The 21,844-nt window shown below is 37.2% G+C and overlaps 1 protein-coding gene and 1 non-coding gene across 3 annotated transcripts in view; both read right to left on the bottom strand.

The window, feature by feature from the left end:
* LOC5568868 (myb-like protein A) overlaps window positions 1-21,844 on the bottom strand; it is a 397,347-nt gene that overhangs the window by 185,344 nt on the left and 190,159 nt on the right. The window lies entirely within an intron of this gene.
* Trnas-aga lies at window positions 18,565-18,637 on the bottom strand. Its single transcript has one exon. It is a non-coding gene; the product is annotated as a tRNA-Ser (tRNA).

Raw genomic sequence — 21,844 nt, 5'->3', positions numbered from 1 at the left:
GAATCCGTGATTATAGACGATGATCTTAAACTCTTGATCCGTCTTAAAAACGTGAGGAGAAGGCAATTTCAACGCACTCGCGATCCTGCTATTAAAATTATATGGCAGGATTTGCAGAAAGAAATCAAGAAACGTTTTGCTCAATTAAGAAACAAAAATTTTGAAAATAAAATTTCTCAATTGGACCCTGGCTCTAAGCCCTTTTGGAAATTATCTAAAATCTTGAAAAAACCTCAGAAGCCAATACCGGCATTGAAAGAGGAAAACAAATTATTACTAACTAATTGCGAAAAAGCTCAAAAACTTGCTATGCAGTTTGAAAGTGCGCACAATTTTAATTTAGGACTTACTAGTCCAATTGAAAATGAAGTTACTCAGGAGTTCGAAAATATTCTCAATCAAGAGAACGTTTTCGAAAATGCCTGGGAGACTGATTTGGAAGAAGTGAGAACTATCATTAAAAAATTCAAAAATATGAAAGCTCCTGGCGATGATGGAATTTTCTACATCCTCATCAAGAAACTTCCAGAAAGTAGCTTATTATTTTTAGTTGATATATTTAACAAATGTTTTCAATTAGCATATTTTCCTGACAAATGGAAAAATGCTAAGGTTGTACAAATTTTAAAACCAGACAAAAATCCTGCAGAAGCTTCTAGCTATCGTCCAATCAGTTTGCTTTCCTCCATCAGTAAACTTTTTGAAAAGGTTATTTTGAACAGAATGATGGCCCACATCAACGAAAATTCAATTTTTGCCAATGAACAGTTCGGATTCCGCCATGGACATTCGACCACTCATCAACTTTTACGTGTAACAAATTTGATCCGTTCCAACAAATCTGAAGGCTATTCTACTGGTCTTGCTCTTCTAGACATAGAAAAAGCATTCGACAGTGTTTGGCATGAAGGTTTGATTGTCAAATTAAAAAACTTTAATTTTCCAACATACATTGTTAGAATAATTCAAAGTTATCTGTCAAATCGTATACTTCAGGTTAATTATCAGAACTCCAGATCTGAAAGACTTCCTGTAAGAGCTGGTGTTCCTCAAGGCAGCATTTTGGGACCAATATTATACAATATTTTCACATCTGACTTACCTGAGTTACCTCAGGAATGTCAAAAATCTTTGTTTGCGGATGACACAGGCCTCTCCGCCAAAGGACGAAGCCTGCGTGTCATCTGTAGTCGATTGCAAAAAAGTTTGGATATTTTTTCTTCATACTTGCAAAAATGGAAGATTTCTCCTAATGCTTCCAAAACTCAACTAATAATATTCCCACATAAACCAAAAGCTCTTTATTTGAAACCTTCAAGTAGACATGTTGTCACGATGAGAGGGGTTCCAATAAATTGGTCAGATGAAGTTAAGTATCTAGGGCTCATGCTAGATAAGAATTTAACTTTCAAAAATCACATTGAGGGCATTCAAGCCAAATCTAATAAATATGTAAAATGTCTCTATCCCCTTATTAATAGAAAATCAAAACTTTGTCTTAAGAACAAGCTTTTGATATTCAAACAAATTTTCAGGCCAGCCATGTTGTATGCTGTACCAATATGGACTAGCTGTTGTAATACCAGGAAGAAAGCTATGCAGAGAATTCAAAATAAAATTTTGAAAATGATTCTGAGACTTCCTCCCTGGTATAGTACCAATGAGTTACATAGAATATCCTATGTTGAAACATTGGAACAAATGTCAAATAAAATAATAAATAATTTCAGGCAAAAATCGTTACAATCTTCTATTGCCACGATTAACGCGTTATATGTTTAGGTTAAGTTAGGTTAAGTATATTAAAAACGTTTTTTTTCTCTCTTATAAGCAGGTGAAATCAACTCACCTGTAAAAAAATTTGGGGTGGGTAATGTCTATTACATTACCGCGGGGTTGACGTAGAACTACGATGATTAATAATTTGATTTGTCATGTGTATGAATTTGTAAGTGTACTAGTTTTGTGTTGTTATTGATCGGATGAAGTTTTCAGAAGTTAACTCTTTTTGGACTCATTTTGGTAGTCCTGAAAAGAACCATTTGTCGTTCTGTGGTTTCGAGAACCAGTGTATGGTGTTCCAGGAATAATGCCAGATGATTGAATTTGTTTGTTTGGTCGTTGCTTCCTTGTGTTGCTTGGTTGGGTGATCGGTTTCTGGCTCCAGCTGTAGTTCGCCAAACTCCTCCAGTAGATTAGATGTTTGATGGCTCGGGTGCTTCGATCGTGATAATCGATTGAATCGGTCCAGTGCTTTGGTCTGTAGCAATATCCATTGCATCAGCATTTAGGCTCTGTACATTGATACTCATCAATATGCAGGTTGGGCCACTATGATCCAGTATTTCACGTCTCAAAGCGTCACTAATCGATGATTGCCTAAGCGCTGCAGCTCATTCCTCAAGTCAACCCTTGGAATTGCTGCCTTTGGCGTGATGGAACTGGGAAGAATTGGTAGAGTTTGTCAAAAATAGTCCTTGCAGTGAAGTAACCCGCGACAAACCAACATATACCAATTGCTGATCCAGACTTTTGTCATAGTCATCCAGACTTTTGTTGCTTTCAATTCTCCGCTTCGATCGCATCTCAGCAGGCAACAGATCGTCTTGCTTTGACCGGGCGTGCTTCTCAGGCATAGACATCGATAGCGAGGGACCTCCCCGTTTGTTTTGCTTCGCTCAAATCAAACTGTCGAGCGAGCGAGAGAAGATGCCGTCCGAAGCCAAAGTCATCACCGCTGCCGCCGCCAAGAAGAAGCAGAAGAAGAAGAAGAAGAGGAAGCAGTCCACAGGAGAATTTGCGGTCGAACTGTGAACACGGTCGGGCAAGTCATTCTCGCTTTGTGGTTCACCGCTTGTTTGCGTTCACCCAGCCATCATCATCGCCGCCATCATCAGATTTTGACTTAAGCCCGGTGATCCACTACCTGTTACTGTTGTGCGCCATCCACGTCACGAAACTTTCGGTTCGTCGTTTAAGCAAATAACTTGCTCAAATTTATACATTTGAGTTAAGGATTCCCCGTTTGACCATGGCAATCAACTGATAACATCCTGCAGTGTTATTTATCTGTAAGAGCATCAAAGCTAACAAAGCCATCGGCCCTTTTCAAGGCCATCAAATTAGTGGAAAAGAGTTAAAAGAGAAATATATCCGACTTCATTCATAACTTCTAATATTCCTAAATCAATTTCACGGCTTCATACAAAATTTAATTTGTCATAAATAATTTATGACTCAACAATTTGTGACTGTATTCGCGGGCGCTGCTGCAGTGCCGTCGGGGTGAGTGCTCAACATTTCACAACAATTGTAAAATAGAGTGGCATTTCCAACAGCGTCTTTGATGTTCCATATTTTGTGGGAACACTTTGATTAGCAAAATTATCACATGTAACAAAATTGCGACATATTAAGAATGCTTTTGAAAAGACATTCTCATTGAACAATTATAATAATTTTGGCACCCATGGATCAGAAATTTACCGTCATAATAAAGAAAACTATTGATTATCATTATCTCGTATTGAATATTTAGTTAATGTCAACCCTTCCAGCAATTCATGTTCGACCAATTTCTCACGCATTAGCATTCTCCGCAATTTTCAAGTAATTCTAAGCCCAACACATTATTGGCACATACCCATTTCCCAGATTGGTTGATCAGCGAAGAGCACAAAAGGGAGGAGCATCATCTGCTATTCTGAGGTTATAAAACATGCTTCCTTCGTCGGATTCAGTTTCATTCTAATTCCGCTTTCGAGCTGGTAAGAGCTCCTCTGAACTTGCTCAGCGAGAAGAACCTCGCTGCTAGAAATCTGCTGAGCTGTTATTCTTCAAGCTGCCAATCCAGCATCTGGTCTGTGAAATCGCTCAAGATTTCTAGGTTTCGCACTTCTAGATTTCGCCTCGTGGTAAACTCGTGGTCACAGCATCCAAGCTCAATCGGCCCTTTTCAGGGCCAACATACGTTCATAAAAGGGTTTATTGGATGATATTTACTGATTTATCTATAATGATCTAAATATCGCGGTATACTACAATTTGGTTCACATAATTTACCCCACATAATTACATGAATTTGAGAGTTTACCACTGCAGCGCCGTCGGACCGTAATAACATCATGCTACTCATCATTGTATGGTATTTCTAACAGCATCGTTGATTTATCATATAATGGGGGAACACTTCCTAAATTCTCGAGTATTAAATTGGAAAATGTATTAAAATTGCGACAGATTTTAAATACTGTTCAATAAACTGTTTCCTGACCAATTGTAATAAGCAACTATTGATCTGAAATTTTTCTACATGTTAGTCTACTGCGTTAATCTGAGAAATAGGCTATATGAAATTGATGTCTTGGCAAGGGATGTACAAGATGAGCATTATGTATTAATTTTCCAATTTCCGTACTCGAGAATTTTAGAAGCGGGGCCCGTGATGCTCGGGATGGATTGTCCTCCATGACTGGTCCTAGCTGGAAATATTCGTGGGGAGAAACTCGACCCTTTGCTGCAGGAATTTCATTAACAACTCTTTGGTAAAGCAGAAATTTCTGATAAAAGTGAACTTTTTCAAAACAACTCTTATTGATTGGAATATTTATCAACAACTCTTTGTTAAGTAAAATCATCCTTAATAACTCTTTGCTCCATCGCCAAACCAAACCATTTCATTGAATTCATCAAGTACCGTAAAACGGGGTAACTTTGATAATGCGGGTAACTTTGATAGTGCGTAACCCACCGCATACTAAACGAAATATCATAATTTCTGTTAATCAGTTAAGCAAAACGAATGCAAAACTAAAGAATATTAGTATGACACTTCATGTAAGAGCGGTTTTCATTTGAATCAAGAACATTTTAGGCTTTTTATACGAATTTAAAAAATTTACACAATTTTAACATTTTCGAAACGCTTACAAACAATCTGTTCTACGATCACTATTTGATGTAGTTTTGAATAGTTGGCCACTTATCTTTGATAGCCTAGTTATCATAGAACTTGAATACGGTCTCAAATCTCTTAGCGAAAAGCATTTTCACAAACTGGGACCATTTTTGTAATCTAAGTCAGAAATTTCCATATAGCGTTAAACGCCTAGAGGTATGCAATGCCCTACAAATGTTCGCTATTCATTCAATTTTGTTCGAATCATACTCCATTATCAAAGTTACCCCAAAACAGAAAACCAACTTTCGATTATATGAAAAATTATATATCCAATCAAAATAAATCTTTTGCCAATTTATCGACTGTAATCGATAGCTAGGATGCCAGTACTTGTTTTAAAAATATAAATTGTAAGTCTTTGAAACAGCATGCAAAAATATTCGAGTTTTCTTCGAAAAAACTATCAAAGTTACCCCGTTTTACGGTACAAGAATATGAATGGTAAGGAGAGGCAGATGGTGTATATTTTGCTGGCGTTACTTTCCAACAGGTCGCCGGTTGGCGCTGACTACTAATCCGTCCACTGAATGATTTTCAGTTGTTGCTTTCGCTCTCTGGTTCCGTTCGCTACTCGCACACTGCTGTGGCTTTCACGCACTCTTCTTTGCTGCTCCGCTGCTTGATCCGTTCGTTATGCCGTTCGATTTGTGAATGAGCTGGGAGCAGAACAACCAGTGGTTTTATTTGCTCGAGCTCCGTTCACCGATGGCGAGTGGTGGGGTTCTCGCTTGGTTGTTTCGTCACTCCTTTCGCTACTCGCACGCGATTGGTTATTGCTTTCGCGCTATTTTCGTTGATGGTGTGATTCTTCGCTGAGAAAAAAAAAACTGCAACTCTTTTGATTTTTCATGCAAAATGACCAACTTTGATAAACTATATCTCAGTTATTTATGGACAGATTTGAATGAAATTTTAACAGAATATCAGACATAACTTAAATTTTAACATATGTTTTTGAGTGATTTTTCCAATCACACGTTGAAAAGCAGTAACGGTTTGACTAAAGTGATTTTTTTGACGATTTTTTATGATTGACATAACTAAACATATTGAAGGAATAGCTTATCTTCAGAAAAGTTGTAGATTTTGACGAGATGAATAAGTTTGCTGAAGACAGTTTTTGTGTAAGGCTATCAGATTTTAAGATAAAAAACTTGGAATTTTTCGTCGAAAATTACAGTTTAGTCAAACCGTTATTACTTCTAAACTTGTGATTGGAAAAATTTTCAAAAATATATGTTAAAATTCGAGTTACATCTGATGTTCTCTGAATGTTTCATTCGAAAATATTTCCATAAATAACTGAGATCTAACTTACCAAAGTTGGTCATTTTGTATGGAAAATCGAAAAAGTTACAAATGCATGTGAATAACTTGGGGCCTTCCTTAGCCGAGTGGTTAGAGTCCGCGGCTACAAAGCAAAGCCATGCTGAAGGTGTCTGGGTTCGATTCCCGGTCGGTCCAGGATCTTTTTGTAATGGAAATTTTCTTGACTTCCCTGGGCATAGAGTATAATCGTACCTGCCACACGATAAACGAATGCAAATATGGAAACTTTGGCAAAGAAAGCTCTCAGTTAATAACTGTGGAAGTGTCATAAGAACACTAAGCTGAGAAGCAGGCTCTGTCCCAGTGAGGACGTTAATGCCAAGAAGAAGAAGAATAAGAAGATGTGACAAACAAGCTTAATATTTCATGGGTACACAACAGCAACAGAGTAGCGTACACAGGGATTTAGTTGAAATCTGGAAACGTAGCTCAATCTTGAAATCTTGAGCGATTTCACAAACCAGATTCTGGATTAACAGCTCAGCAGGCTCCTAGCAGCGAGGTACTTCTCGCTAAGCAAGTTCGGAGGAGCTCTTACCAGCTCTAAAGCGGAAATGGAATGAAACTGAATCCAACGAAGGCAGCATGTTTTATAACATTGGAATAGCAGATGATGCTCCTCCCTTTTGTGCTCTTCGCTTTCTGATCGACCAGTCTGGGAAATGGGTATGTGCTAATTATGTGTTTTGCTTGGAATTACTTGAAAATTGCGGAGAATACTAATACGTGAGAAATTGGTCGAACATGAATTGTTGGAATGATTGGCATTCCCTAAATATTCAATACGAGCTATTGATAATTAATAGTTTTCTTTATTATGACGGTAAATTCCTGATCCATGGGTGCCAAAATTATTACAATTGTCAATGAGAATGTCTTTTCAAAAGCATTCTAAATATGTCGCAATTTTGTCACATGGGATAATTTTCCTAATCAAAGTGTTCCCATAAAATATGGAACATAAAAGGCACTGTTGGAAAAGCCACTCTATTTTGCAATCGTTGTGAAATGTTGAGCACTCACCCCGACGGCACTGCAGCAGCGTCCACGAGTACAATCTCAAATGGTTGAGTCATAAATTATTCACGACAAATGAAATTTTGTATGAGGCCGTGAAATTGATTTAGGAATACTAGAAGTTATAAATAAAGTCGGAAATATTTCTCTTTTAACTCTTTTCCACAAATTTGATGGCTCTGAAAAGAACCGATGGCTTTGTTAGCTTCGATGTTGTTACGGATAAATAACACTGCTCGGACCAGCAAAACTCAGGGGGCTTCTGGTATTTGCTCCTAACGGGATTGCTTCTTGACCACCAATGATGATTTCATCACGAGTCGAAATTTTGAAGCGCGGGTCAACAGCTCCTCGACCGATGAAATTTGCGGCGGCGATGACGATGGCTGGGTGAACACAAACAAGCGGTGAACCACAAAGCGAGAAAGACTCGCCCGACCGTGTTCACAGTTCGACCGCAATTTCTCCTGTGGACTGCTTCTCTTCTTCTTCTAGGCGGTGGCAGCGGTGATGGCTTTAGCTTCGGACGGCATCTTCTCTCGCTCGCTCGACAGTTTGATTTGAGCGAAGCAAGACAAACGGGGGCGTCCTTCACTATCGATGTCTGTGCCTGAGAAGCACGCCCGGTCAGAACAAGCCGATCTGTTGCCTGCTGAGATGCGAGCCAATCGGAGAGTGAAAAGCAAATGACGTCAAATTTTCTCTAGTCACCCCTATTTATAGATTTGCTTGAAATCAACGTTCTCTTTTAAAACAGTTATTAAACTATTTGGACAGGTATGTGGGATTCAGTAAGTAAACGACATGAAGCTTTGATGTCTTGGCTTTCGATTGAGATGCTAATCAATAAATTTCGTTAAGCCAGCGAAAAGTTATAAACGTTTAAAATATTTCATGCCAACGTAACGCTCTTGGTTTTGAAATTCCAATTTCACTCCTGTATAGAGAAGAGAGACGTACTTCTACGTCAAAAAAAATAGTTCATTTGACAGCTGCTACGGATTGATCCGACTTACTTTGTACGAGTATACGGGTCGAAATAAAATGTACATGTGAACTCAGAAAATAACGTTTTATGCGAGGAAACCCATCGATCAAACGATTTCATTCACCATGTAGTGTGGGTGTGATGTAATTTGTATAAATAAACGACTTTGTTCGTAAACTGTTATGCGACTTCTGGTTGTCTGGGGAATTGCACCCAGTCACCTTCAGCATGGCTTTGCTTTGTAGCCTCGGACTCTAACCACTCGGCTAAGGAAGGCCCCAAGCCGCCAGTTCTACTCCGAAGGAAAACCGGATAACAGTTTTCCTAGCTATGGGAGCAGGCCGTTAAGCTGAAGGCCATCAGCCCGAATGCCGTTAGGCCAAAAGGGTCATTAGGCCGAAATGAACAATGGATGGTCTTTCTGGTTATATTTCACAATGGCTTCTAGGTTATGCAAATTAAGGTGAAGCGGCGTGTAAGTCAAAGGATCATTAGAATCATCATTGATGTAATAGTAGTAGTGTCGCCTTTCCATGTATATTTTCAAAACAAACAAACAAAAAATATAACATTTGTGTTAAGCATATTTTTATGTAAACACATGGAAAATTTAGTAGATTGACGAGTATTGGAAATCAAAATTAACTCTTCAATCGTACATATCAAAAGAAAACATTACAATTTAATGAAGGGCAACGAAATTTCTCTGTTTTTAATTGGATGTATCGCATATTTTTGTTATGCATCGGTACGGTTTATGTTTGCAAGGGATGACGGTGTTGCCAGGTGATTGGTGACAGATTTTTCTAGCAATTGTTATATGCTTGTTTTCGGAACATTTGCTGCATATCATAAAAACTTCTACGCTCGTCTAACCCCCAAATTTGTCGATCACTGTGCAGATAATATACGGATTTAGTTTAGTTTGGTCCATTTCTAATACACTCATCTTACACTTTTGTTTGCCTTTAATTATCCAGCAAAAAACCTCTACACCTTCCAACCTTTTCTTTTTCTTCAAAAACTAATAATATATCAACTATTCACTATAATTGACTGCAGACTCCAGTAATCTAATTTGCGCACTTTTTATCTTCTACTACTTTCGACTCTTGTTTTTGTTTTATTTACGCCTGTCTTTTCCGATGACAGTTCTACGGCATCTGTCATTCCTCCTTCTCTTTCCATCTCACCTCTCGCTGTCATCTGTTGCTCACAGCACACGTCTCACCAGGGCGGCAGGGCTGCCAGAACATTGACCTTTAAATTATATCGATGGCTACTTGATAATGCAAATTATCCTGACCATACAACTAACAATTCATTCGTTTTGAAAATGCATGCACCATACGATCCATTAGAAATATCGGCCTGAATTTTAATGGACTCTTCTTCTTGTTTATCTTTCTGGCGTTACGTAATAACTGAGACGAAGTTTTGCTCCTCTGCTATGGATGCAAAACGGAGAGTCGACAACTAAAAAGGAGCGTTCAACACAGCTCTGGCCCTCACAAGTTCCTACCTCACGCTTCCACGGGTCATGACAAAGACCGCCAGCTAAGAATGTAACAAAGAAATAAAATATTTTGATTGAAGCATAACATCATGTACACTAATTATTCTCACTATAATCATACCTACAGAAAGAGTTTGACACTGATAGCTTCAATTTAACGTACCTTTTTAGCTTCTACGGTCTATAAATTTCGGTCAGTTTCATTTTAGCAGAAGTTAACTAAAAGCAGATAGCTGATAAAACAGCGCAGATTACATCATGGTGTATAAAATTCAATTTCCATCCCTTTTCAATTTTGTCAGCTCTCAACTTCTACAACGGCACGGTTACGAGACATCGATACCCACTATCCCTCCGCATATCAACGGTTATGGAAAAAGTTGAACCAAAGTGCCGGCAAAGTTTAATATCACCGATGTCATGAAACTACACCATGTCGTTCCAGGCCTGGAGCTTTACCCGAAGTCGTCTCCTCACCATATGTATCTATAATATAGATTCTATATCTACACTCCGGTACAAAAGTTTGGGTTCACCCCCTGAAAAACTAATGTTGATTGTACACATCTCAGTGATTAAACATCTGATTGTAACCCTCTATGGCTCATTCGAATGGCAATAAGTTAATCTTACTTCATAGTTTGCCGGAGACGCCATCTTTATAAGTAGTCAGGTTCCTGAGATATCTGCATAACAAAAGTTGTGTGCACACTAGCGCCGTCTGTTGGCAAAATCTTGATATTCTTGGCTTATATAATGATAGCCCTTGAGTACCAAACAAAAGTTTCATGCTCACTAGCACAACCCAGCGGTTAAATTCCGAATTGAATCAGGTAGCATCAGAGAGCGTTCTACTTCCAAAACAACTTAACTGAAGAACCTGAACAACTTTAGTTTCGAAATTATCTGGATTTTAAGATATACTGATTTCAAATTGTAGTCTATTCGAACTGTATAAAGCATGTTCATTATTATGCAACTTCTATGTACATTTCTCGCGTAACTTTCCAAAAGGACCTATCAAACTCCCAATGCAGGGACATGTCTGAGAACGGCTTCAGATTCAGCAACCCCACTATAATTAGAGACACATTATTTAATCCTTAAGACACGCAAAATATATCTTTTGTTACGCCGTGTTATATAACTTTACCCAGACAACCAGAAGTCGCATGAAAGTTCACGTTACAACTCGTTTATTCATACTAATTACATCAAACCCGCAAAACACCGTGGATAAACACGTCAGATTGATCAGTTTCCTCGCATAAAACACTTCTTTTCTGAGTTCATTTGTACATGTTGTTTCGTCCCGTACACTCGTACAAAGTAAGTCGAATTAATCCGTAGCAGCTGTCAAATCAACATTTGTTATCATAAGTTAAGTCGCATGAGATAACAGGTTAGTTCGGTAGAATATTTATACACTCGCATTGTATGCTATTATTCATCACATAGTATATGCACGGATATCGCCTCCACTTTTGTACGTAGAAGGCCTTTTCGCGACATCTTATAAGTGAAATTTCGCATATACAAAGCGTCCAAGTGATTTCGTTATACGTACATTTTGGTTGTCTGTGTAATTAACAATTTAATAAACAAAGTTCATAAAATGCTTCGACCAAAATATTTACAAAGTAATATCAACGAAAAAAGCCAAAATAAGTTTTAATCTGATGTGCAATAACAAACACCCGAACAAACCCGAACGAACTTTAGTGTTTTTTTGGGGGTGACCCCAATCTTTTGCACGGATGTGTATATGCCTTACCTTCGTTAGCAGGCGCAAGTCTATATTTTTTGACACCGTTCCCTGGATCGAACAGTTCTGCGACTAAGACCGAGGAGCAGCCCGGCATGTGGCAGCTTCATGGAAAAACATACAAAAACCAGGACGCCACCAGGATATTGAACGGAAGAGAACGGCTCATAGGCAGCTGGCAGATGCTGAGAGTGATATATCGATTATATTAGGTGTTATCATAGACCTATCAGTGAACTATTTCACTTTACACTCTCGGTGCTTGATTTGCATAAGCTGGTGAAGTAGGAAAATGGGAGTGGAGGCAGAACCGGAGGCAGCCCGATTGAAATCCCTACTTCACTACGTGATACACAGAGCGATAGCAGCTTCCGTTACGGAAAGTGGAACAGGCTCAACTGAGACTCGGTCCCAGCGGGTGTCGTCTGTTTCCGGCTCGGGGACTGTCTTTTGTCGCACCGAGGGCTGGGCTGGGGGTCGAAGGCAGTAATGATATGACCATGTTTGCCAGGAAGGATGCAAAAGCTGGGAAGAAGATGGCAACCCATATGAACCATCCACGTAGTCGTAATCGTCACCATTGCTGTCCTGTTCATACAATTATGAGAGTATGATGTGTGCCCTGGTACGTGTTCTTCTTAGTGCTGATACTATGCAAATGTAGACGTGTCAAATGAACTATGAAGCCAATGTTCCTCAATATCAATTACACACTAATGCATGGCTCTGTGAAATGGGGATGCATTGCTTCCATTGAGGAATTGAGTTTTGACGGTCGTTGGACATGGACACGTCATTAGTCAACGATGAGGATATTTTTGGATCAGAGATTAGCTTTACCTACATCTACACTGTTAGTGGAGTTAAAAATCTGATGTTACAGAATCATGTTCGAGAAAGCAATGGATCTCTTCATGGAATGGTTGGAAGAGTGCCACGAGTTAGACATGAGCACGTTTTTCAAAATTCTAGTATGATTTAAGTACATAAGACAGAAAAATGATAACACATGGTAGAACATATGTTATTTTTTTTGTTTTATCTACATTTTTATGAGAAGTCAGCTTCTTTGAAGCATATGAATAGGATAAAATGGATGCCACTTTAAGTAATTGAGCCGTTTTCTCGTAATAAGATCCACATTTTAAGGCCATTAGAAGTCTTTGGAGTAACATTATATTATTTGCTAGCCACCACCATGAAAACAATTGTGTCGAAAAGTTGGTTGAAAAAAGGGGTCGTTCAAAACGACCGAATGTATGGGATAGAATGCCATTGAGTATGGAGAACGAAGATTTAGCAACTAAGCATAAATGCACTAGAGCTAAATAATTCAGTCAATGGACAAAAATAATTACTTCTTAAAAGTTCATTTGAATAACCATCGAAGTCCTATATTTTGGCATAACTTCAAATTACAAATAAAAGTATGTATGGAATTTGAAAAAAACTTCATTAAATGTCCCATTTGTTATTGAACAAGAGTTAGAGATACAGATCATTCAAAAGAATGCGTTATATTACCAACTTTTTTTGAAAGGTGAAAGGAGCAATAATCAATTTTACCAAATGATCTTCCAATAAACCATTTTAAAATGAGCTTTCAACCAAATTTCCGTTCAACTAAACGTCATTCGACCAAAATAAATATTCCAAACCAATTCGACCAAATGTCCATTCGACCAAATTTCGACCAAATGTCATTCGACCAAATGTCATTCGACGAAATGTCTCTAAGCCCCAAAAAACAACTTGCTTTGCATTTTGATTTACAGACAAACAGGCTAAAAACTTTAGGTTCTCATAGTTGAAAGGCAAAGCAAAAATTTTAGGGCAAACAAAAAGTTTAATTTGCTGGACTTCTACAATCGATGTTTTGTCAAAAAAAAACAAATACAGGCAAATTGTTTAAAGCAAACAAGGTTGAAGAAGTTTTTAAGTAAAAAATAGACTTATTTTATGAAATTTATGTCAGAAAAAAAATGTCATTGCTTCAAGTTTGGATTTTCTAGCATACAATTTAAAACAATGAGAGCATTCTAAAAATGCATGACATTGGTTTGAAATTTGACTTATTGGCAAACAGTTATGAATTTTTTTTTTACTGGAGGTTTTGAGAGTATGCAAAATTTACTGTTTTTTTCAAACATGCTCCCTGAATCTCAACAAGTGAATTTATGAAAAAAAAAAATAATCGGGCAGAGAGGTTGAAAATCCAGGGTTTCCCATTGATTTTTGGTATAAAGAAAAAAGTTTGATCTAAAATTACTTTGTTTAAACAAATACTGGACTTGTACAAGCTAATTTATACCTAAAAAGCTAGATATCATCACTATGACTATTGTTTCACATGCGAACAGGTTGAAAACCTAAAGTTTTTCAACAAACACCGTAAGCTAAACATTACATATACTTTGCAATTGGATTAAATTGCCAAATTGATGTGAAATTTGCGAAATGTTTCAAATTTTCTCGGTGAGAATCAATCTTACGACTCCCTGTTTATTAAAGATAAGACAAATGAGGTGCGCTTTGCGAAAGAGGACCACGTGATTGAGTTTACAGTGAAATCAGGTTAACTTCTGCGTCCATGAGTCCTCTCGTGGAGTAGGGGTAATGCGCCCATCTAGTGAACAGGAAATCATGAGTTCGATTCTCATTAAGAAGACGTGTGGGTTTTTCACAAATTTTACACCAATTTGTTCATTTATTCCATTGGTTTTTGAGTAAAACAAATTATGAGTGTAATCAAAAATCTCTATTTATACTCAAAAATGTTCACTGGACTACTGCAAACAAACTAATGTTAATAAAACTACATCACGCTGCCCCAACAGGCCGATATTATGCAAAAAATTGTCCATCAAATCTGAGTACAGGATTCGACTCCTTATATTATTCTGCACCTCTGGGCCAATTAAAAAAAAAAATCTCTAGGAGAAATCTCGAGAAATCTTGATTTGAAGTTTTTGACTCAAAATTCTAATATAAACCACCAAGATTTGCATATCTATAATTTTGTACTATTCAGTTCATAAAAGTTATAGTGAGAAGAAGTGAAATAGTTACTTGTGTGTTGTGTACCGGGTTTCAGCTGCATTTTGTCTACCGTCAAGTATACGACGATGCATATTTTTCCGTCCGAAAGTCACAGACGGCACATAATCTCAACAAATCCGGTGAGTTTGTTCCATTTTTGTATGCATTGCATTGTAAGAGAAAAAGGGATCGATATACGCTCGGTAATAGTTTAGTTTTCACAGAACTGAATGTATGTTGTAGTATCGCGAATGGTATTATTTTATTTATTTGCATTATTTTCGCGCATTTTCGGAGATCAATTTTTTTTAGGTTAGGACGTACGGTCGGATGATTCTTAGATAAGTGAAAGTGCGATGACTCGATGACCCTGGAGGGATCGGTTCTGCTTGTAATTACTTCTGAGCAGAGAAATACATATTAATCATCACAATAAAAAATCGAGTAGTGCTATGCAAAATCTTATTATCAATATAAATCACAAAACATAACTTTTGTCTTTTGATTGCCGGCATTCAAAAGATTATCCTTCGGGCTGTCGCGATGTTGTACTTTGTACAACAGTTGTGACTGATATGCTATGATTTTGTAACAAAGATATCTATCGACACCAAACCAAAATGTATTCCTCAAGATTTTTCTTAAGAACAATACTCAACAGTTTTTGTTTGCAGTATGGCTTTTTATAATGCGGTAAAATAAACAAATGTACATAGAAGTCGCATAATAATGAGTAAACCACAATTTTAGATCGATATATCTCAAAATCCAGATAATTTCGATATGTCTTCAGTAAAGTTGTTCTGGAGGTGGAGCGTATCTGATGGTACCTCATATATTTCGGAATTTGACCGCTAGGTGGTACTAGTGGGCATGGAACTTTTACTTTTGTTCTGCAGATATTTCAGGATCCTGATCATTTAGAAGAATGGCATCTTCGACAAAGTTGTTCAGTAAGTTGAAAACTATCATTGTTTAAGCTAGTTGATTCAAAATTTTGCCACCAGGCGGCGCTAGTGAGCATGAAACTTTTGTTTTGCGGATACTTCAGTATCCTGACCTTTAAGAATGATGGCATCTTCGACAAAGTTGATGCGTAGCTCCAGGACCATCATTATTTTAGCTTATCTCGAACTTCTAGGATTAAACAAAGAAAGAATTTCAACTACTGAACAACTTTGCCGAAGATGCTATCTTTCTAAGTGATCAAGATCCTGAGTTCTGTAAAACAAATGTTTCGTGCCCCCTAGCGTCACCTGTTGGCAAAATTAAGAATCAACCAACACGATCAATGATAGCCCTTGAACTACTGAACAACTTTGCCGAAGACGCCAACTTTCTAAGTAGTCAGGCTCCTGGGATATTCGCAAAATCAAGGATGTTGTACAAAGTACAAAGCGCGACTACTCGCGTTACAAAAATTCGCGCGACGACCGAAAGGTTAAATTTACAAACCACAAATGCTCTGGGTCCATCGCTAGCTTTCAGGCGAATCCTATGACCTATTACCCCTTCCCAACCTCCACCTCCGTAGCATTTATGAGGGTGTCGCTGGGTCGGTGGCCTCTCATTAAGTAAGTGCTACATCAGAATTTCCTCTCCCTATCCCAAGTTACGGTAAAGATGTGCGTGGCCAGCAATAGCAATATCCATGCTTTTGGTAATATTGTTTATGATTGGACTAAGGTTTACTCCCCAGCCTTGTTCCTGAAAGCAGTCTGGATGAGATTATCAAATAACACATGAATGTTACTAATATCCAATCTACGAAGTATACCGTAACTACGCTAACGCTAACGCTAACAATAATAGTTAGAAGATAAGGCATGTGATTACTTTATAGTTGATTAGAGCAAGTATCAAACGATTGTTTCCGATCTGGAATGATTTAGTTGCTCTGGTACGCTCACGTCAACATCAGAATAAACATTTTATTACGGCATTCGCACTAAATGGCCAGCTCACTGAAGTTTGCCATGTTTTACTCGCTTAATAGTCTTTGCCCATATTCTTAAATAAGTGTGGTTAGAGAGTCAAGAAACAGCGTTTCATACAGGGGAAATTGACAATGATGTTTCATTTGGGCATGCTTGCATTCATTGTTTCTCTTTTTGCGTTATTATTGAAAGCACTTTTCAGTGTTGTATGATATAGGATCGTGAAGTGTTAGTGAATGATCGACTGGAACTTGCTAATTGAAGGAATTTCTGGCTTGCAGTGGTTAATCCTTAATTAAAACAGTGTTTTTTTTTCTACTGTCCGACTTTTCGGCAACTGTATTTTGCCTTCAAAATACAATTGCCTAAACTTCGGAAAGTAGGAAAAACACTGTTTAAATTAAGGATTAAAGACTGCAAGCCAGAAATTCCTTCGATCGTGAGGTGTTTTAGCGAAGTTATTAATGAAAGACTGGATCTATGAAGTCGGATAAGCCTTTATCAATCAACAGTGTAGAAATGTCGTTTCCCTTTGCAAGTTGCGGGTCCCTAAGCTGGTTACGTTACCCATGAAAAGAGATATTCGTAGCCAGAGTACGTGTTTTTACTATACGGGAAACATTATTATCGTACGTCACAAGTGTTCTATGGCTCGTCAACAACTTCAACTACATCCCCATCAAGTACTGTCTCAGCACCAACACAACTGAGGCTGTTTATTTTTCAATATGCAACCATATACGTTTGAATAGAGTAAATGGCAGCTTATTCTAGTTGTCCCTCTTCAAAATAGTGAAACCCTGTGATACTTCACTGCGCTCGATTCCAATAAAGCCATCAAGGAGTACATGCGACAAATCGCAATATTGGACAGTAAATTTGGAAACTCATATCCTCTTATTTTTTGCTTTATTTGTGTGAATTTTAACTCATTCGGCTAGTTCTTCACTCAAAACTCATATCCTTTTTATTCCATGTGATTTTACAAAAAAAGTAGGCACCTTGTCAACAATTCTCACACGTGATTGTATTTATTGGCTTAATCAGCTTTCCCTGTTGCTCTTAAGATATAAACCTATTCTTATAAGTCTATGATATAACTTGCCATATCTAGATTTTCGTAATTGAGTAAAACGCGACCTAGAAATCAATAAACAGATCTATTAAAATGAAATAAAAGGTTGCAGGTTTAGATAATCGAAGTCCTAGTGATGTTGTTTGTTAAGTAATACTTATTGAGCATTTCTTTGAAGTTGACTCTGAAGTTGAGTTCGGTGTAGTTGAAGTCTTGTTGTGGCTGAGAATGTAGAGCAGGATATTATTTACGTAGAATGCTGAGGGCAATCCTCGGTAGAAAACTAGACGAGAACATCAAGAGTATAACCAGATATACAGAGAAGCAAATATTATGAAGCAAAATAAATAAGACAGACTTTAGTGGGCTGGTCACTTAGTGGGAAGGTCGAAAAATAAATTATATAAATATTTAATAGATCATATTCAGCATTGAATAATTCACGTTTATCGAACATAACATCAATATCATATTAAAACTTATGTGTTAGATTTCATTCTATTATTCTAAGCTTACTGGCTTAAGCCATGTAAAAACATACTTAAGCCACTCCGGTAAGTTAAGTCAGTTGTAAATATTTCTAATTATAACAACAGTAACAATAGACCAATGCACGACTTCACTATTTGACGTTTGAGCGGTGCCGTGTTACATATTTATGTGACCATTTGATGTGACCAGTGAATTCGGCACTGTTCAAACGTCAAATTAGTGAACTCGTGCATTGGTCCATTGTATACTTGTTGAGAACAGTTTGGCCAACTTTTTTTACATTTTTGTGGGTTTTTTTCAGTGCTTTTACGTAATTTTAATATGGTTTTTATTTGAATTTTGAGTCAAAAACTTCAAATCAACTACCGAAAAGCTAAACATTACATATAATTTGCAATTGGATTAGATGGACAAATTGATGTGAAGATTTGCGAAAAAGTTACACGTCTTCTCAGTGAGAATCGAACTCACGACTCCCCGATCTCTAGTTGGGGCGCGCTACCACTACGCCATGAGAGGATTCATGAACGCAGAAGTTAACCTGAATTCGATTTCAACTCAATAATCACGTGGTCCTCTTTCGCAAAGTGCACCTCTTTCGGAAGAATTAGATGCCCATCCAAACACAACGCTTTCTATATATATCCAATGCCTAGCCCGAGAGCGCATTGTTTTTTAGGTATAGGAATAGCACACTACACTAGCTGTTTAGCACGGTGTCTCTGGTAGAACAACATTAATATAAAAAAAATCAGTATCGCTGAAACACCCACCAAATGAAAGCTTAGGCTTTCCACTTTCATTTGAGACCGGTTTAGAAATGTTCTATCGGGGGGTCCTGAACATTTTTTTTATTTTAGTAAGAGATACATACCATAGGTGATCTTCTTCCACCAATAGTATGATACAATGAATCGCTTGTACCATATGATGACAACTCAATCGAACGGTAGAAGGCCATGACAAATATTTCTGGACAAACATTTGAAAAGGGCTGGAGAGGTCTTGAGCCTTTTTTCAGAAACGTTGCGGTTGATCCCTTTTTAGCTCGCCCATGCAAACTAACACCACTATAAGAAAGATTAGTGTTAGTTCTTCCTGATACTAGTATTGGTGATCGTGATCGAGTTGAATTGGGCTCAACAGCATCTAACAAGTCCATTGTTCACCAATGTCGATGTGCCCTTTTCAAATGTTTGTCCAGATTTCCATAAAACAAGCTTGGTTGTAAACAGTATTTAAAATTTAAAAAAAAAACATGTTTGTAGATTTAAAAGATTTTTAATTAATAACCCTTATTTAGATTCAGTTGTATGCTACCGTCTTAAAATTCAAATATATTTTCATAAGATAATGCTTTTTACGATTAGTTATAAACAAAGCGTTTGAGAAAACATTTACTCATGGATCATTACATTACAAATGGTTTCACAGATTGCACAAATAACTAAATTGGAATCAATAGTAGGGAAATCGGCGCTGCATTGCTTAAGTTGTCGCGTTCTAAGGTGGTATAGCAAAAAAATGGTGATTATGTCGCGTGATAAGTTTATAAATTCATTGTTTTTGGTCAACATTTTGGTTTGATGATTAGAGGTATGCCTGTTAATAATTACAATAAATATATCCAAATTTCACACCTATTAATAAATATATATTTACGCTTCACTCTGTCAGGAGACCTGAAACATGAAACCAAAAAGCCACGAATACAATCATTCGAAGATTTGCGTATTGTGTTTAAAGAATATGTGTCTGCAACCGTTATCAGCAATAGTGGTTGATATTATTGAACAGCACATTTTTCACGACATCAGGATCAAAGTCTGTTATTGTCCTACAAAATATGTCGAGCTTGCACGTTTATTCGTTCAGTAACCAATTAAAACTTTTGAATATAGCACTGTATAAATATAAACACAATTTAAAATCTACCACTCGAAGCATGTAATGATGTGAGAACAACAATCTCACCAAAACTAAAGGCAAAACATGGTAGACACAGTAATGCAAAAAGTAAGTGCCAATTGAATTGGTTGGTTGTCGAATCTACACGGTTTACCACCCAATGTACAACATAAAAAAAAACATTTGTTCGCTGATGACTTGTTTTTGATTTAAAAAAAAAAGTGATTTGAGCACCAGATGAACGTTGCAGTTGAGCAGCTGTCTAAGGGGTTTGGATGTTGCAATCGCCCCAAACATCGCCTTCAAAATCAGCAGACTTAACCAATCAGTTCAGGGGTTTCACCTTCCTTTCACTAGGTGTTGTCGAGGAATGGGTAAGCATCAGCAGTTTGATTGTGTGATTCATAAAGATGACTTTAAAATTAATTCTTTTATTACAGGTGAGGATCATCAGTTGCTTAAGCCACAGCAAATGTGGATTCACCAGCTGAAACTGTCAGAAGCTTTTGAAAAATTGGCATGTTTTGGAAGTAAAATGGGATACACGGTGTGTTTCGTAGAACAAGTTTATTACAAAAAAATAGGTATGTCTGAAACTTCTCCACAATAAAGTCAAGGTTTCTCGCGTTCATTTGCTGCTAAAACCAAAATAATCGGTCGGGGGGTCCAAAGTATTTTTTTTTTTGATTTCGAGAGACTTGCACATATGTTTGAATTTGCCTATCTATGTGTTTATCTGCATTGGGGCGGTTCAAAATTAAAAATTGTTTGAGAATTCAATCTCACATATGTTCCTTACTATCCTTACTATAAAAATAGTGTTCTGCGAAATTCGCAGCTTTCTAGGTGGTGATTTAAGGTGACCCAAAGACAATGTAGGTTTATATGGAAATTACTATGAAGAAATTTTGAAGTATGTTCCAAACACGCTTGTACTGTAATGTAAGTACAAACTTATTATCCCATTGTAAAAGCTCATTCTTCAAACCATAGTAAAGAAATTTGCTGAAGAGAGAAATTCAATTTGACAGATAGCAGAAGAGATATTCATGAGTTTGTTTGCTATTATTTAGCTTAACCCCTCTACCGGCAGCTTCATTTTTTCAGCACAAAAATATATTTGAATCGCGATAACTTTTTTGTTTCTCTATATTTTTCCACAATTTTTTCACAACTTCTCAAAAAACTCTTCTAGTTTTGGAATCTATGTCGGTTTTGACCATTGGTCAACTGGTTTTAAAAATATTTCGGTATTCCTTGGGGGACCGACACTTCCCATATAAAATTTCATTATGATGTTTTAAGAAGTTTTCAAGATCTCGTTACGGCTAGAATGGTACCAAAAACATAAAAGCTCATTGCTCAAAAACAGTTACACCGATTTGTTTAATTTCTTCACAATAGACTTTCATCAGTTTAGTTTTCAAAAGAGAATAACCGAATATGAGAAAAAATCTGTAGCCAGAGATAATTACGAGAGTTATGGCTATGCGTCGGTCCCCCAAGGAATTTTGGAATGTCTCCGAATACAGATGATCAATGCTCAAAACCGATACAGATTCTGAAAATAAGAGAGTTTTTTGAGAAGTTGTGGAAATTTTTTTCAAAAATATTGAGAAACAAAAAAGTTATCGCGATTTGAATATTTTGAAAAAGTGAAGCTGCCGGTAGAGGGGTTAGTATGGGGTTATAGTACTGCAAACAAGTACAAAAATCCCAAACCCATTTTAGCCTCATGATGTTAGTTTCTGATCTTTTCATAAGCACTGTGCCATTTAGAAAATAACATTAAAAGTATAAGATTTGAAACTTCTCAAA

The sequence above is a fragment of the Aedes aegypti genome, chromosome 2 (assembly GCF_002204515.2).
Source record: "Aedes aegypti strain LVP_AGWG chromosome 2, AaegL5.0 Primary Assembly, whole genome shotgun sequence".
NCBI classification, from domain to species: Eukaryota; Metazoa; Arthropoda; class Insecta; order Diptera; family Culicidae; genus Aedes; species Aedes aegypti.
This window is presented reverse-complemented; position numbering and strand designations above follow the sequence as displayed.